The following is a 19,288-nucleotide window of genomic DNA, read 5'->3' on the forward strand; positions in this document are numbered from 1 at the left end:
GTGGGAAACTTCAATGGAAGAGTCTTACATGTGGGTACATTTATCATAAACTATTGATTCTTTAGTGAGTCCCTTTTCTTTATTTTTTCTTCATTTTTGATTTCAGAAAGAGCATTTAGTTTAATGTGGTCTCCTTTAGTGACTCGACATGGCCTACAAGGCTTGATGTCTACAGGATAATTTTAGAGTGGTCCTCTTTCAAAGAACAACCACTATTTAGTAGTGTCTTTCCACGCCAAATTTTAAAACCTTCTGACTTGTGCCTGTGACATTTTTGAGAACTTCTGTGTGTGTTGTCTTTTAGTTTTTTTTAAAAAGGAGGCAGCCCCACATCACTGAAGCAAACCACCCTATGAGACTCAACTCAGAGAGTCTCCCACATAGTAAATTGTAATCGCTTTCGTCTTTATAAATGACTTTACTGAAGCAGAGGGGAAGGGGGTGATTGATCTATTCAATATGAAGAAATGTCCTTTGTTGCTAACAATAGCTTCCATGTCTTAGACCTTCAGTTGTTTTATATCTACCTCATAGGGACACCATAAAAATAAAAGAGTTAACATAAATACTATGTACCTCAGGGAAAGGCACTATGAAAATGCATGATGGGAACATTATTATTTCTCTAAATCTTAACACTTCCTTCCTATCTCTTGTACAAAACATCTCTCTTGCTGCCCAGAGCAATCTCTTTTGGAACCATTGCCTTCTGCCAGAAGAGCTGCCAGTGATCCTGATTTCCATGTATTTATTGATTCCCAGAGAGTAACACCTGCTGATGTTGGCAGTTTAAAGTGCTCATGCCTGAACTTGAGCAAAACTCGCCCCTTTTCCTGGCTATAGAAAAGTCTGTAATTGTCATTAAGTGTGAGTCCTTTGGGGTTTCTTAACTAAGCCACAGTTGCTGCTGGGTCGATTTGAGGGACAGAATCTTCAAACTCCCACGAAGAAAAGCTTAAAATTTGTTGAAGGGGGTGCAGCACGGAGGCTCAGCAAGCAAAGATGCTTGCCATCAAATCTAACACCCTGATTCAGCCCCTGGGACTCACATGGTAAAAGAAGAGAGCCCGTTCCTACAAGTTGTCCTCCAACTCTATATTCGTGCCATGGTATATGTGTAAGAAATGGTAAATAAATATTTTCAAAAGTTCAAGCATAGTTGTTTGAATCAAAAGGTAAAATAGTTTAGCCCCATTTTGTTTCATTAAATGTCTTTGTGTCTCATATCTCCTGATGCAAATGGGCACCTCAATCTCTGCTTTTTTTTCTTCATTACTATATTTTCATACTGTTTGAGAATTTTTAGGAAATCACAGCTTCATTCAACAAACATTTCACTAACATTTACTGAGCAATTGTTTTGTGTCAGCAATAGCGCCACACCCTGCACTATGGGGCCAAGGTCTCTGACAAAGTTCACATTGGTTTTCAATAGACTTGAGCCAATAAGGCTTAAGTAAGTAATGTTTAAAAGTAGTTTTCTTTTTAGGTATATAAGCATAGTCCAAAGTTTTAGAAAATTTAATGAAGCTACAACAGCATACACAATGATAGGAACCTCCTTTGCTCTCCAAAGATGGTAGACACACGACTCATGAGAAAAGTTAATTTCTGGGCAGATTTAAGCAAGGCATGGGTGTCACATGCCTACAGTCCCAGCACTTGGGAAGCAGAGGCAGGAGGATTGGTGCAAGTTCAAGGCCACCAAGCCAGCTAGAGCTACACAGCAAGATCCTATCAAAAAAAAAAAATTAACGAAAAGTTGAAGTGCTAAACACGCCCCACTTAGGTTTACTAATATAACCTTTTCCACACTTGCTCTATCTGCCGTGTTTCTCTCCGAATTTCTTGTAAGTTGCAGACGAATGACAGTGCACTCCTGAATAATTCAGTTCACACCCCAAAACAAGAACATTCTCTTATATAACCACAATGCTGCACCATGGCTACAAAAGTAGAAGTCCTTAATATCTACCACCTAAAGGCTAGTTCGTATTAACCTTCCCCATTTTACTCCCAGCTGTCACCTCTATTATTATTTAAAAAAAAAAACAGGCTTTATACCTCCTATTCAACACTGGATTTTTTTTTCCAAGTTAGGTCGGTGACCTTGTAGAAATGTCCCACATTCTGAATTGGTTGTTGCCTCATGGCTCGTCTGTCACTGTGCCTCTTGCTTGTCACATAAATTCCATGTTAGGACTAAAAGCACATTGAGAACAGTGTTTACATTTACTTATTTACACTGTGTGTATGTGTGTGGATATGCTTGTAACAACATATGCATGGAAGTCAGATTTGCCGGAGTCAGATCTCTTCTATCATGTGGGATTCAGGGATCGAACTCAGGTTGTCAGGCTTAGCAGCAAGCAAGAAGCTTTACACACTCTCTACAGTGAATGTTGAGGTTCTGATTGGACATTTTTCATAAGGTGCTATGGGGTGCTCTGTATTGCATTATATCAGGAGGCACACCATTCTGGATTGTTCCAGCACTCACAATGCTAAGCTTGATCCTGGCTCTGGGCATTAGTTTTGCTCTGGGGATCTCTCTCTCTCTCTCTCTCTCTCTCTCTCTCTCTCTCTCTCTCTAAAAGTACTTGTTGCTTCCATCTGATGATCTTAGGTCCTAGTCTTTACCTAAATCAATATTTCATTGGTGCTCATATATTTTTTAATTATACTTTGAAGATGCATAAGACATTTGCCGTCACCATTAGCGACAGAGGCTGTAAGTATCTGAGGGCATAAATTCACATAGCAGTAACAATAGGTTACACTGACTGAGTACTTGCTGTGGAGCCAGACAAGCCTAAATATGAGTCCAGCCCACCATTTGCTGAGTGAACAAAATTCAGTCTCTCTGTTTTTGTTTCTTGAGCTGTAAAAGGAGAGTAATGAGAGTGCAAGTGGGGTTGTCTGAAGGCTGAATAATTTATACACGCTTCCAAAACAGTATATTGTTGGTGCTGTTGCTGTTACTGCCTTGTGAATAATCTGATACTCTACCTCTCATAGTACTTGTAAACTCTGCCTCAGGACCTCATGTGCCAATCTAAACCTTCAAAGGCATTCAATTTTTTACTTCTCCTGGAGTAGCCAAGAAAGCACTAGCGATGTCATATCTTCACATATAAGAAAATTAAAGTGCAAAGAGGTCAAAGTACTCCACACAAGGTCACTCACAGCAGAGCCAGGGTTTGACCCCAAGCAGTCTGATTCCAGAACATTCTCTGTGAAGACTGGCATGTGGAAAGAGAAATTCAGGACAGAATTAAGTGAAAATCAGCAAAAAGATCAGCCCATACTTAGGGTTGAAGTTGAAAAGTGGCCGCTCAAACACACTGCAAGTTTTTGGTCTTTTGAATAAGAATAGTGTTCTATGAAGCATGGGTTTTTATACTTACAGCATTTGCATCACTCAGGAACTTTTTCTTTTTCTTCTTCTTCTTCTTCTTCTTCTTCTTCTTCTTCTTCTTCTTATTATTATTATTATTATTATTATTATTATTATTATTATTAATTCAAGTTAGGGAACAGGCTTGTTTCACATGTAATTCCCCTCTCCCTCTCCCTCCCCTCACCCCCATTCCTTCTCCCCCACCTCCAACCTACCCCCCACCCCATCCACCCACCACTCCCCAGGCAGGGTAGGGCCCCCAACCGGGGCTCCACCAAGTCCACCAAATCTTCCTGTGCTGGGCCTAGGCCTCTCCCCATGTGTTCAGAGACAGAGCGCATCCCTTCAAGTGGGATGGGCTCTCGAAGTCCCACACACACACCAGGGCAAAACAACTCAGGAACTTTTTCAAGGAACTTAAGAACATGGAAGTGTTGAAAGTGAGGAAGGGAGAGCTATTAGGCAGGGACAGGAATGGAAAAGACTACTACAACAGAAGAGTTATGAGCTCTCAGAGCCTCAGGGCAGAACATGATATTTTGATAGAGTCAGGAGGGGGGAGTCCTTCTCATTGTTCACATTGCTGTACTGTAAAAGATTTTACCACTAAAACACTGGAGTAGAGGCCTTGTCCAATTCATAAAGGCCACACTGGGTTTCCTTGTAGGAAGATGGATGTCTGCTAGTGGTTGTAATGCCAGCGGCTGGTTATCTCAGGCACTCAGACTTTACCTAAGTCACTCTTATGACTTCAGAAACACAGTTTTATCCAGAAAAAGCTTCCCTAGCTAGGGATTGGTTCCAGCTCTTCATTAGCATCGCAAGAGGTTCCAGGACTGTGTCAGTCTTATCTGCCCCTTAATTGCCATTATGGAAGGCTCTCAAGTATAATTTTCTAAAGAGAACTAAAAATAAGTGAGTAAAAGGAATCCAGCATCATTAATGCTTTTATGCATTCCTAGGACCATCATTGTTAAGCTGCTTCTGCGTTTTCATGGCTTTTAATGAAAAGCAGCCTAATTAATTGATCAATTGGTCACGAAGAATACTTTTTCATTTGTTTTGGGCCTTATTTCCTCCTGTCCACCCCTCAGCCTTCCAGAGCCATGGGTTTTACGTGTCAGCCTACAAATGATTTATGATTTGAGTCTTTTGTCTAGTGCTCAGTGGGAAAAAGGTAGACACGAACTGCTGAGAACTCTGTGGAAACTTGGTCAATAATGAGTAGGTAGTGCTCTTGTTAAATATGAATTTCAAGAAGAACCTACGTAAATAAGACTTTATTGGAGGAGAACACAAAAGGGGGGGCTGGTTGGTTTGTAACTTGGGATTTCTGCCCATCGTTTTATAAGTTGGAGATTTTAGTCCTTGGTAAAGGAGTGAAGAGTGAAGTCAAGGTGAGGGAGCTGGCTCAGTGGGTGAAGTACCTGCTAGAGACCTTGAGGCCCGAGGATGGATGCCCAGCATGCCTGGTTTGGAAGTTCAGATTTGTAATCCCAGAGCTGGCCAGTCAGCCTAACAGAATCAATCTTCAGGTTCAGTGAGAGATCCCGCCTCAAAATAAACAATATAAATAGGATAAAAAGCGGTTGATAAAGGCACCTGATGTTATTCTCTGGAACCCCCACAAATGTTTGTACATACACACACATACACGCTTACACTCAACTGAAAAGCCTCTCTTCCCCTACACAGAACTGTCACCAAAAGGTGTATTATTGAATCAGTAGTGGTTGCAGCAAGCAGAGCTCAAGCATACATTAAGTCTAAGAAAACTGACAAATTTCAACACTTTATGTACCAATTCTTTAATTGCCTGTAAATAATGTTGATACCCACAGCAGCAGGTTCTCAGTGATGGGAGAAGTCATGGGGTTCCATGTTGCACTCAACCTCCTACTCCTTCACCCAGATTTTTCTCTAATGTCCATCCGTATAAGCCCAACAGGAAATCTTCTCTAGATTTTACTCTGAGCCCTACAGGATTTTAAAAACAGGTTTTTACACACTATCTCACTTGATCTAGGTAAAGTCTTCAAGGCAGATAAACCACATATCTTACCTCTAACTTTGCAGAGGGGGAAAAGCAAAGTTTAGTGCCTCACTCAAGGTGATTTGGCCAACATCTGCTGGGACTTCCGCTCTTCCCTGATGTTGTTCTAGGCATGCCATTCTCCTGTCACAGGAGCCCTTACCCAGCTTCGAAGATCTGAATTGGCCCTACCTAAGAGAACCAGCTATTTGACCATGAGCAGGTCACAGCTCCCCTCTCTGGGCCTCATTTTCCTCTGGTCAAGGGAGAGGTCATAGCATAGGTTCTCTAATACTCTCTGGTTTTCTGTTGAGAATTAAGTATCCTATTGGGAACAGATAGTAAATGACTCTTTTTGTTCTACATGGCAGGACCCCTCAACCCTTCCCTGTAAGTCATGAGAGCTGTCGTCTGTTTCTATCTTTCTGGATTCCTTTGCAAGATCCAAATCTTATTAGGAACAATAAATATCAGTAGTGCCTTTGCAGGCCACTGTGTGTCATTCTGCTGGGCACCTCATTTGCTGCAGGGCTATTTTCCAGCAATTATCTTCTGACCCCGTGCTCTGTAGCACACTATTTTATTATCCCTCATGGGCAGTTCAGAGTGCAGCATGGACATAAGTAATGCTGATGGACTGTTTAGAGCTGATAGATCCTGTCCTCCTAAAGAGGTTGTTCCTTTGGAAGGACACCATGCCTTCCACATGATTTTTCATTAAGAGTTGTATCCTTGGGGGTTGGTAAAGTGCTCACCACACAAGCCTAAGGACTTGAGCTTGGATCCCTAGGACCCACAGAAAAAGGTTAAGTATAGATGTGTGTGTCTATAATCTTGGTTCTGGGAAAAGAGAGAAAGGAATCCATGGAGCTTACTGGTTAGCTGGTTTTGCTGAATTAATGCTCCCTAGGCTCATTGAGAAACCCTGCCTCAAAAAATAAGGTGAAGAGCAATTCACATTGGCCTTTGTCCTACACACATACACACACACACAGACTTGCTTAAACCTAGACATGTTCATCACACACACACACACACACACACACACACACACACACACACACACACACACACATCCTTTAATATCTCTGAAATGAACTAGGCAGTTGGAGAATCATAAGCTCTCAACTCAAAAGCCCGAGACCAAGGAAGGACATAGAGATCCCTTCCCCAAGGGCCTGTGGCCCAGACAGGCTGGCTAGCCACAGAGGTGACTGCCTGTATTTGTGATTTGCCATTGATGGTAAAAAGTCAAGGTTGTGTTTCTCAGTTACCCTACTTTTGAAAGTTTGTAACCTGACTTTAGGCTGTGAGGTCACATCCGTACCTTCCAAATGAACAGGTGTATAATGTGTACCCTGCCAGGTCCTTGGGCTATTGGAGATAACCCTACACCCTACTATGAGAGTGATGGAGCAAGAATGTAACTCTATTCTCTATTCTCAGCCTCCTGGATGGCTCAGGGTGCCTCATCCACTGCTTTCTGTCCTTGAACAAATCCACACTGTTCTTTAACCCAACACACAGGAGATGCTGGAAGATTAATGCTTGACCATCCCGAAAGCTTTTATGTATCTTTTCTAGGCTGCAAAACATGCAGCGTCTCATTGGGGAAATGCCTTATATGTTAACTTTCTTATTTAAACAAACTCATTCTGTGTCATTTTGATTTCTTACATAAATATTTATAAATAGGCCACAATACATTTTATAAACCAAGCATCCATACAGCATAGTAACATTCAGTACCCCACAAATACCCAAATAAATAAAGGGCAACTGTTTAGTGAAGGGCACCCCTAGCTAGAGAGAAGTCCCTGGTGCCTGCAAGAAGAGGGAGGCAGCTTTTAGGAGACTGGTTTTCTGCATCATAGATGAGCAACTTGCACGTGAAAATGAAGATGTCAGGGAGTAAGATGCACGACACAGCCAGCTATGTCAGCTCACATTATATCATATATGGAAGGGCTGATTCCATTATTAGCATCAAGAGAGTAGCTGTAATGCTTTGTCATGTAGATGTTATAAAAGATTACCTGTCCAGGTACTTCGATTCATCTTTTGGCTGCTGTCTGCAGAAATTCCCTCAGTCTCTTGTTAAGACCAGGATGAACTTGAACATTTAGAAGGATAAAAATCAAAACCATGAAAGAGTCCTCTTCACTGGAGAACAAATAATCCCCAGGAGAGTAGGAGAAGTGGAAGAAACTACTATCGTAGTGCGAAGTCCATGACAAGGGGACCACAGAGAAAATGGCTGGAGGTGGGGATTTTAGAGAAGGCTTCTTGGCAGAGGCACACGTGGAGGGCAAAAGGAGGCACTGGTATACCCAGAAGTAAGTGTGTGTGTGTGTGTGTGTGTGTGTGTGTGTGTGTGTGTACATGTAGGTCAGAGGTTGACATTAGATGTCTTCCTCTGTTGCTCTTTACTTCTTTTTTTTTAATTTTATTAATTATTTATATGGGTGTGTCTCTCTCTGGCTGTACACACATGTATTCAGTGCCCTGGAGTTGGAGTTATAGGCACTTGTTAGCCATCCAACATGGGTGCTGGGAACAGAGCTCCAGTCCTCTGCAAGCACAGCAAGGCACCCTTAGCCACTGAGCCATCATCTCTCTGGCCCGCTTTACCTTATTTTTTTGAAATAAGATCCCTCACTGAACTTGGAGCTCACTGACTATCCAGGCTGGTTGTCCAGCTAACTCCAAGGATCCACCTGTCTCTGTTCCACCCAGTCCTGGAACTATAGACTCTATGTCTGGCTTTTATGAGGATCTGAACTCAGGTTGTCGTGCTTGAGAGACAAGCACTTTACTGACTGAGCCATTTTGCTGGCCCCACCCAGAACTTTTTATACATCAAGGAAATCATGAGGAAATTGGGGTGCAATTTGCTGAAAATGTTTATTTTGCAAGCAAAATATGAGAAGGCCTTCATGAGATATTTTATATTGGGGATCCAGAAATTAAGTTTCCACACCTATAAACAACCTGGAGCTCTTTCACAGAGGAGCCATCATGTCCCTTGGAGTCTCCTTCTTCAGACAGAAATATTCTTGGTTCTTTTAACTCCTGAGATGCAGTTTTGCATGCTGCCATCATTTGAAGTAGCTCTCCCCAGAAGGATTCCAATTTAGAACCCTTCTTTAGCCAAGGTGCCCAAAATGGAACAGAGCTCTGACAGTGCAAATACCATGGGTAATTCTTCCCTGAACCTTCTCCCTCTACTTCTATTAATACAGCCCACGGCTGCATTAGCCTTGGTGGCAGTTATGTCACACTGTTGACTCACACTGAAACTGTGGTCAGTTAGAACCCTTGCGTTCTCGTGTGCTGCTGCTGTGATCTTCTTTGTCCCCGTTCCCCACCTCCGTGTGTGTGTGTGTGTGTGTGTGTGTGTGTGTGTGTGTGTGTAGAGAGAGAGAGAGAGAGAGAGAGAGAGAGAGAGAGAGAGAGAGAGAAGGCACAGAGGTTTAAAAGTGACATTTATCCTTATTACATTTGATCATAGTGATAGCAACCTGTCAGAATATTACAGAACGAGCAGATTAGCTTTCCCTTCATGGAGGAAAGAGAGTACTCACCAGCTTATATAGCAGCACAGCTGAGCCCATGCTGATCCCTGGTCTCAAAGGCATTAGAACTTTCCTATCTGTGATTCATCTGCCACCCTGGAGAAATCTGTGTCTTTAGACTTACTGGGACCTCACTGTAAAACAGTAACAAATGTGAGAGGCCATTTCCTTCCCGAGGTTCCACAAAGACTTAGATGTGTACAAACCCAAAGTCAATGTTAACTCGGGTAGTATGGTATGAGAGGAGGAAAAATGGTGTATCAGGGTCTGAGCAACTTTCAGAAGATCTGTCTACCCTTATCACAGCATGTTACAGCTAGTGGGCATTCATTTGTGCAACTATTTTAAAGATATGACTGGGTTATCTGATTTGGTGTTACAACAACATTGTGTGGGGTTAATATAATTTTTGAATAAAATTATTGGCTGTCTGACTAAATGCCATAAGGCCTTTCTTCTTTACAAGACCGATTGGAGGTGACTCTTTTGGTGTAGAGAGCACGTGAATTAGGAATGATATCTCTGTACCCAGGACCAAAAGCACAAGCTCTCTATACTTTAATTTCCATGATGAATTTCTTTGTCATGTTCCTGGAAACTCTCCAACATGACTGAGGATTCTAGATTTATGAAGAAAAAAAAAATGGCCAGCAGTTGGAAGATAGAGGCATGCATGGTCTACATAACAAGTTCTAGGCCACCCAGGGCTACATAGTGACACCCAGATAATAGGTTTTCTGCACCCTGATGTTAGGTTTCTCCACCGACACAGTAAGCCAAATTGAGCAGAATTAAAGTAAAGGACCAGGTTTAATCTGAGCAAAGCACTCCTGAGTAATTCTTGGGAAAGGGAATGGGAAATCCCGTGGCTGATCTACAGATGGGGCTTAAATACCCTATAGGTGGCGGTCTTGAGCTTTGGGGGAGGAGCCTGGACTTCTGGTGGTCTTTCTGAGGAGTGGGGCCTAGGCTGAGTTTCAAGGCAGAGTTTCTAGCTGAACACCTATATTTAAAAAAAAAAAGAAAGATGGGGTTGGTGTTGGATTGATGTGTAAAGTAAGAGAACTGCAATCTCTTTCTCATATGTGTGTGTGCATGGGTGTACTGGTGTTCAGTGTACATGATGTACATGTACAGATGTGCATGTGTTTGCGGAGGCCAGAGGTTGATGGCAGATGTCTTCCTGAATTGTTTTCTCCACCTTAATTTTCAGACAGTTTCTTGCTGAATCTGGAGCTTACCAGTTTGGCTAGACTGGCCGGCCAGCAAGCTCCTGGGCTTCTTTTGTCTCTGCCTCCCTAGTGCTGGAGTTTGGGGTACAGGCTGCCATGCCCACCCTTTTACATGGGTTCTGAGATACCCAGCTCAGGTCCTCATTCTTGTGCAGCAAGTGCTTCACAGACTTGGTTCCAGCCTAGAACTGTGATACTTTAAGCAATGAAACATCTAAACTTGAGCTAGAGGGAGGGCTCAGTAGACAAGAGGCTGCTCTTCCAGGGGACCAAGGTTCAGTTCCCAGCACCCAGATGGCAACTCACAACCATCTGTAACTCCAGTTTTGGGGGGATCCAGTGCCTTCTTCTGGCCTCTGTAGGCACTTGGCATACACGTGATACACAGACATATGTGCAAACAAAACACTCATATACATACACATAATATATATATATATATATTATATATATATATATATATATTCTTCCTTTGAGCTAAGATGTGATTTGGTGGCAGAGAACCTCCCTGGCATGCTTAATGCCCTAGGATTCCATCCCCAGCCAAGAAAAGGATACCAAAACTGCATTACAGAAAAATAAATTAAGTAATACAAACTTTAAATTGAGCAGCTCTCTTCACTCCTTCCCTCCCTTGCCCCATCCTAACTCTGCCATCTTCTGTTAGTAGCAACACATGAATGGCAAACACCTTGAGCTTTGGGGACTTTCAGACTCCTGGAAACTTCTGAAAGTATTAACAAACTAGAAATTTGAAGATTATCATTTTAGGGTGAAACAGAGAGCTCGTGGGTAACATACAATGTATAAATTCAAGCTAATGCCAGTGTCTATTGCAAAATATCATGTGAACAGTTGGCTTTGTGGCAGGAAGGCAAAGGGAACATCCCCACTTCTCTAACCTGTCATCCTAACGTACATCTTAACCTTACTCTTACGATGTTGAAGAGCTCAATAGCCTCACCTCACCTCTATGAAAGATTGGAACCTAGAGCCTCTGTGCTTGAGGCAGCAACATGATCCAGGATGAGTAGCTTTAGCAATCTATGAACCCAAGAGAAAAGATCTGAAGTCAGTTGCCTCCAATGAACCAGAAAATAAATAAAAGAATAAAAAAAGAAAAGCTCTTGTCTCTTTCCAAAACCTTCTGAATATGACTTTAAATTTCAAAAACCTTTTCTGGGTGACTCCTATGCACAGTAGCATCTGGGAAGGCCTAAAGTAGGGGGAAGAGATTTCACTTGGGTTTGTCCACACTGCATCCTGACACAACTTACCAGTGCCCCTGTGGCACTTTTGAGAGTATAGAAAGTCATTAGTTGCAACATTACCAGATTTAAATGTTCCTAGTATACACAATCTTTTCTCAAGATGTGTGTCATTGACTTTAAAATACTCTTGCCTTACTAGGTCTTTGATGATCACTTGTTCTCCACACTCCATCCCTAGGAGGGATGTTTGGCAATGCCAGGAGATACTTCTGGTTATCGTCATCTGGAAATGGGATACTGGTGGGTGGAAGCTGGAGATGCTGTGGAGCTGCACACTGCACAAAGCGGTCCCCAACAGCTGGCTTAGATATCAATAACAAGGTCGGCAAACCCTTCTGTAGAGGTGGGTGGTTTCTAGGCGACTCCTGGGTGCATGCTGTGAGAAAATAGAGCCATGCACACGACCAGGCAAAGGAAAACAAACTGGCAGTGGCCAGAGTAATGTTGGGCTCCTGGGGAGGGGGCAGAGAATGGAGAAGCCTACTCCAGGTAAGAGGCAGATAGGACAAGTTGTACCCAGTGTTCTGTACACAATTAGTTTAGGCAGCAGGGCTGGGGTTCAGGGAGTAGATGCCAGTGATTGTTACAGAAGGGCTGGGGGTGGGGTGGGCTGGAAAGATTGAGAGGGGGCAAGCCATAGAGTGGACACTTTATTACCAGCCCAACATTTTGTAAGGCCTGGAAAACAAGAGAGTATGTTGAGCATTAGCAGGGAGCAGCAGGAGGGATTTCAGGTAAATCCACTAAGTAGGGCCACCTCAAAGCCATACCAGTCTCAGAGAAAGACCCGTGGCAGGGTCAGCTGAACGTTCAGCCCCAGTGAGCTTCTTAAATCCCTCTCCATCAAGATCAGGCTTCTGCTGAGTCCACAGTATGGTTGACTTGCAAGAAGGGGTCCAGCGCTCCCAGCTCTGAGAAAGGCAGCCAAGAACCTGGCTACTGCAACACCTCGGGATAAGAGCCCAGAGAGAAATGGAGAGGTCCCCCCAGGTCATTTCCCTCCAACAGGGAAGCTAAGACATTTCAGAAAGATTATCTCCCCTTCAGCTTTAAACTTTGCAGAGAAAGATTTCTCAAGGACCCATGGGTTCCTTAGAATCTAGACAAGTCACCACAGTGTCCCCGTTCCTGATCCCCACATTCCCCCCACCAGAGTGGCTTTCTTTCATCTTTTCCATCACCACCCCCACTACGCCCCAACCCAGCAGCCCCTACCCTTTTGTCCGGTTACAAGGTTACAGAATCCAAGTTCCATTTGCTTGCCGCTCCAAGCATCTCTCATCAACCTTTGCACCCCTTTGGGACCCTCTGGATCCCCTCAGAGTTTTGCCTGCCTGTGTTAGCACCAGCTCGTATTAAATACATCCTGTGTGCAGACTGCCCCTTTGGCTATGGAAAGTGAAGAGAGAAAGGAAAAGAACATTCACAGCTTTGTTGGTGTTTGTTCTGTAATCTTCCTCCAGGGAGTTGTGGATCTTGGCTGAGTTTATAGTCTAGCCGGTACAGTCATCCTTAGGCTAAGTTTCACTGTAACATCTCGACTGTCCTGCAGATTGTTTTCCCTGTGAGCCTCCTCTAAGGACAGAAGAGTTCGCTGTCATCGACAGAGGCTCTGATGTGAATTTCGCTGTAAATAAACCGGAGATCAATGCATTTGCCCAGGCGCTGGAGACAGAACTCCACTGCCTTGTGGGTTTTGATGCAAATGAGCTGCAGAGGGATTTGTTCTGCTGAATTCACTCTACAGCAACTGGATTAATCTCATTTCATATCGTGTCTCTAAGTAGGAAAGTAAACTGATTTTCAGCAGGCTAAATGGTATGTTGATGCTGCCAACATCCATCACATTTATCCTGGCTAAACTGCAACTATAACAGTGCCCTGATTGTTTTCCCTTCCACAAAGCAGTTGCCAAAGTGCACCACTTTAGGATGGGCTTTTTTTGACAGATGGAATGTTCTGGAATGAAACAGAAGGCAGATATATCAAACAGATGAACACACCTCTCTGGGCAGATCCTGAGGTCCAGTCCTTGGACCCCTAACATGATTTTTTAAAAATGTTGTTCTGTTTTAGAGTTGAGTGTGACAGTACACATCTGTAATCTCAGCACTTGGGAGGTATAGGCAAGGTGGATCAGGAGTTCAAGGCCAGCCTGAGCTAGCAAGCTCACAGTTAGCCAGGCTACATGTGACATTGTCTCAAAACTAAATCAATCAATCAACCAATCAATCTCTCTCCCTCTCCCCCTCTCCCTCTCTCTGTTCAAGCCCTACTGGTAGCTGAGATGAGCTCTCAGTGTGTGCCTACTATGAACCTGCACTACACTGAAGATTTGCTTTCTGCCTTCATTTGTCCCCTTCTACATCTGTCTGTTCTCAAAGCTACCATCTCAGCCTCCGGGAATCCCCAGTGTCTGTCTGTCTGTATTGGGTCCTCTCCTTCCACTTCTCCTGAATTGTTAGTTTCAACAGGCTCGTGCTTCTAGTGCAACCCAGCTGCTGTGGAAAGTTCTGCTTTCTCTGGTGGGTACGTTTATAACCAGCAGTTGCTGTCAAAGGGAAGAAGAGCTTGTGGGGATGCGTGTGGGATGGCACAGGGCTGTTATATGGAGCAAATGTAATAATGGGTATAAAAAAGTAATTTGTAAACTGCAACATGTTCTCCAAAAGAAATTATGACTGTATTATATGACTTTAGGGTCTAGAAGGCCACTGGATAATATATAAAATTCAGCAGTACAGTCGAAATAGAACATTATAGAATTTGGGACACTGACCTTTCCATCCATAAGCTTCAGGCTTTTCAACTCTTTTTACAGAGAAAGCACATCCATGTGGTTGAGGACACACGCAGTTCTGAGGAACTCGTCTGCTCACTACTCTGGGACAAAGGGCCTCTGCTCTTGCTTGAACTCCCCCAGGACCCCCTCAATGCCTTCCAAAACCTCACCAGCCTTCAAGGGCTAGCCTCAAGCCCTCTTCCCACTCCTCTCCAAGATGGAAGGATTCTGTTTGTCCCGAGGGTCTTGTCAGTCTTATGTTGCAGTTGAGCACATATGTATTACTTCTGATTCAACTGTGAATGGTTGATGGTCACAAAGGTCTTCAATCTACCACAGCCCTTAACCCCCTCCCCTCCGTGCTGCTGTCCCACCCCAAATGGAGGTAACTGATGACAACAGCTCAGATCAGTGAAAGGAGAGAACTGTGCTGACCAAAAGGGTCCTACAAAAGGGTTTGCCCCTAAGAGTTGGTCCATTTGTCCTGGATTTGGAAGTCTTGACATTTATCCACCTCTGAAACAAGCAGGGTATCTGCAATAGAGTGATAAAACCCTATGAATCGTGGGGCATGGTGGCTCATGCCCCTAATCCCAGCACTAGAGAGGGTGAGGCAGGCCAATCCAGGCTACACAGAAAGACTATTTCAAAAGCAAGATCTAGCTATATGTGGTAGTGTTCACACCTGTAATCGTAGCATTTAAGACACAGAGACTTAAAGATTTTGGCATATAGGGTCAACCTGAGCTGCACAGTGAGTTCCAAGCCAGCTTAGGCTATATAGCAAGATCCTGTCTGAAAAACAATAAATACTATAAACATGAAAGTTAACCTTTGTGCTTGTCTGTACATTTTTTATTTTTGCACTGAGCATAAGAAGACCATATCAGATCTAAAAGTTAAAGCTGTACATGTTGTAACTTGATTTTCAGCTTAAAAGTTCCCCAAATTTGAATCTTGAGTGTCATCCTTTGCCTCCCAGCTTGGCTGTGGTTTTTCTAACTGAACGTTTCACCCCATGGGATCATGGGCTCTGAGGCTGCACTGCTTTCCTACTGAAAGGAACTGGTACAGAATGTGGGGGGGGGAAGCACATTACTTTTTTAGCACATTAAAAAATTCCTGGTGCTAGAGAAATGGCTCAATAGTTTAAAATGGACTGCTCTTTCAGAGGATACAAGTTCAGTTCCCAAAACCCATATAAGGCATCTCAGAGTCACAAAGTCCAGCTCCAGGGCATCTGACATCTCTCTCTCTCTCTCTCTCTCTCTCTCTCTCTCTCTCTCTCTCTCTCTCTCCCTCTCTCTCTCTCTTTCATGCACACTCATGCATATGCACACACACACCACACACACATACACCTTACCTGGGTGTGACAGCATACCCTTGTAGTCTCAGCACCTGAGAGGCAGAGACAGGAGGATCACAAATCAAGAACAACCTGGACTAAATAACAAGATCCTCTCTCCACCCACACCTGAAAGTAAATCCAGGCGAGCTGGTTATGAGTGTGTAAATGTGTATGTGCAAGTGTAAGGAGAGGCCAGAGGAAGGCAGTGAGTATCTTCCTCAATTGCTCTCCACCTTATGTTTGAGGCAGTCCCTCACTAAGCCTGGCACTAGCAGATTGGGCTAGCCTGACTGGCCAGTAAGCCACAGGAGCCTCCTGTTGTTCCACCTCCCCAGCAGGTGGATTACAGGCACACCTGGATTTAACTTGGGTACTGAGCATTTGTGTAGCAAGAGCTTTAGGGACTAAGCCATCTCCCCACTCCCTGTTTTGTTATTTTAATGCATTGATAAAGCAGATGTTTTACTTTGGCCAAGTGACTTTTTAAGGAATCCTCTTTTAAAAGGTTAACTGTAGAGCGACTGCCAAGTACATGCCATGCGCTCAATACGTGTACTCCCCAAACAAAGGGTAACTTCAGTTATTTAAAACAGCCATCAACGTGAATGACTTCTGATTGCTTCTCTTTTGCTGCACATTAGAAATCATTTTCAGAAATGGAAAGTTGGATAAAAGATCCAGGAGTATTATAGTACCAGCATTGTAGAGCACAGATTGTGATTAGGTTGCTAGTGATGGGGAGGGAGCACACTCATGAGAGGGATTTATTGTTATACGGGATTAGAGATGTGCTGCTACTGTAATAAAGGATTGGCCCAGAGCCCTCAGCCCAAGCCAACCTCTGATGCACGGCTCCTGCCCCATCAGCAGCATCCCCAGCCCTCAGTAATTCCATGTAATACAGTCCTGGCACATACCCCTAACCTCAAACCCCAGCCAATTTTCCTAACAACACACCTTCTCCCTATCACCTGTCAGCAGCTTCTTGTTCTCCAACGCTCCCCCAAATTCCTCAAATCAGGGAGCTCTCAGTGTGTTAAAAAGGGAAATGGAGAATTACCTAGTTCTATCAGTATTTTCCATGTCTTTGTCGACTTGAATCAAAACTCTTGAACAAAAACCACTGGAACTTGCTCCTGAGATAGGCTATTTTTTTTCCCTCCGTGTTCCAACTGTTCACCTCTAGATGTGTTTGGAGCTGTTCTTGCCCTAGATAGTCTAAGCTATCATCGGCATTACCGTGCAGCCGTAGAGCTCACCTCCTGGGGTGGGATCTCATGGGATGCCACAAACCAAGCAGAACTGTGAAGGCTCTGCCCAAAAAGGAACAGAAAAATTCAAGGAACACCCTTGGCCTTAAGGGAGAAGTTCAGAAGGGTAGGTTGTTCGTGTCTCTGCTCCTCCCATGCTCATGGGTTTGATGCATATGAGGGATTCAGACATAGAGGGGTTTGTGGTTCTCTTCAAAACTGAAAGCAATTCTGTTTACTCAGAATTTGTGTATGTGGCATGACTGCTGTCCCAGCTCTAGGAAACCAAACCTCAATAATACCCTTTTTGTCTCGGGCTCCCACAGCATTTTAAGATGGCCATTTATCCACACAACAACAAATTCCACAAAGAATGAATATTCTCTAGGAGGCAGTTAACAAATAAGGGGGAACTAGGGTCCAGGAGAGGTACTATACATCACTCATGGGTTTTTCAGCCTTCCTTGACCAGTCCACATCTCTTAAACCACTGTCTATGAGAGAATTTTCTCCCACTGGTGCTGGGAACTAAAATTAGGGCCTCACATATGCTAGCAAGCATACTACCACTGAGATATTCATTATGTATTCCCAGCCCACCCCCACTTTTTTTGAGTCAGGGTTTCTCTGTGTAGCCCTGGCTGTCTTGGAACTTGTTCTGTAGACCAGGCTGTCCTGGAACTCAGAGATCCACTCTGCCTCTGCCTCTGCCTCTGCCTCTGCCTCTCTGCCTCTGCCTCTGCCTCTCTGCCTCTGCCTCTCTCTCTGCCTCTCTGCCTCTGCCTCTCTCTCTGCCTCTCTGCCTCTGCTCTGCCTCTGCTCTGCCTCTGCTCTCTGCCTCTGCCTCTGCCTCTGCCTCTCTGCCTCTGCCTCTGCCTCTGCCTCTGCCTCTGCCTCTGCCTCTGCCTCTGCCTCTGCCTCTGCCTCTGCCTCTGCCTCTGCCTCCTGAGTGCTGAGATTAAAGGTGTGCACCACCACCACCACCACCACCACCCGGCCCACCCCAACTTTTTGAGACTAGGTTCATGCACCCCAGGCTAGCTTGGAACTCACATACAGCTGAAGATAACTTTGAACTTCTGACTATCCTGCCTCCCAAAGGCTAAGGCTATAGGTATGCACCACCACACACAGTTTATATTATATTAAAGATCAAACCCAAGATTCATGCCTGCCAGGCAAGCACTTTACCAACTCAGTTACATTCCCCAGGCCCAGGAGCATTTTATTTTGTGAGTGGAAAATGAATTCATGCTACCACCTCAGTTATCTCAGAATTTCCTGCTAAGTTTGGAATCTACCACAACTCTTACGAAACCTTTTATGAATAATAATGAAGTTCTTCTGGGATGCCCAAAAGTTACCTTTTTTAGTTCATTGCCAGGCACATTGATGTTCCAACTGAGCTCTGAGTAATTGGCACCTCTGGGAAAGAGCTTGCCTGGTTGCCATTCACATTGTTTGTTAGTCTATAATGTGTTTTAATGTGCAGAGTGTGTTTTATAAACAATAATTTTTCATTATTATAATACCATTTTCCCATAATTGCAAAAATATTTCTGACCTGAATTTATTCTTGTCATGGCTGTGTGAGCAAGCAGAGTCTTGTTTGCCTGTAAAATATATTAATAATATATTAATTAGTTTCCGGAGCTGCCCAAACAAGGAACAGGAAAGATTTATCTAAATCATGAAAACTGAAATGAAGCCAACACTTTATTAATTATAGTTTAGGAACAGCCTCAGAATTTAAGTAGCACAGCAAAATTCAGACCTAGCTTTTGAGAGGAGATAACAGAAAATACCGCTCAATTAACAAAACACTTATTTAGCATCTATCGTGGAAAAATTCTAGAAGGTCAAAAAGGCTAAGACATAAAATTGGCCAATTTCATTTCCTGGTCATAGTTAAAAGGCAGTAAAAGACAAGGTCATATAAGTGTCTTGATTTAGTGTCAATTAACTTCAATGCATTGGGTTGAGTTGTGTGAAATTGATAAAATCTGACTAATATTAACCCCCCTCCAAGTGACCATTTGCTAGTATTCGACCTTATGCAAAGGTACTTTTGACATACTGTCCCAGAGCCTAAGGTGCACTCTTTTCATTTTCCTTGTATATCTTTATACTAAATGGTTCATTATTGGTTGGAGCCACCATTATAAGAATGGCCACTGCTAGAAGGTGATTACAGGTCAGGGATTTGGCTCTTATCTTTTTATATTTATTCAGCACTGAGTCACTAATAGCATACATTATGTAGTTTTAAAGTTTTTGATTACATTAGACTCATCTCTTTATTCTATTTAAGAGTTATTGCCCCTACTACCTGGGTCTGTGTGGCACTCACCAACCTAACTCTCCAGTGACATTGCTGTTGTTGTTGCTGTCACAT

General features: G+C 43.5%; 1 long non-coding RNA gene across 1 annotated transcript; it reads right to left on the reverse strand.

Moving 5' to 3' along the window:
* Positions 1-12,730: 12,730 nt before the first annotated feature.
* On the reverse strand, positions 12,731-18,509 carry LOC107978683. Its single transcript, XR_003483066.2, has 3 exons — positions 18,458-18,509; positions 15,659-15,693; positions 12,731-14,826 (listed from the first exon to the last, which is right to left on the reverse strand). It is a non-coding gene; the product is annotated as an uncharacterized LOC107978683 (long non-coding RNA).
* Between the last annotated feature and the right edge of the window lie 779 nt (positions 18,510-19,288).

The sequence above is a fragment of the Cricetulus griseus genome, chromosome 2 (assembly GCF_003668045.3).
Source record: "Cricetulus griseus strain 17A/GY chromosome 2, alternate assembly CriGri-PICRH-1.0, whole genome shotgun sequence".
NCBI lineage: Eukaryota > Metazoa > Chordata > Mammalia > Rodentia > Cricetidae > Cricetulus > Cricetulus griseus.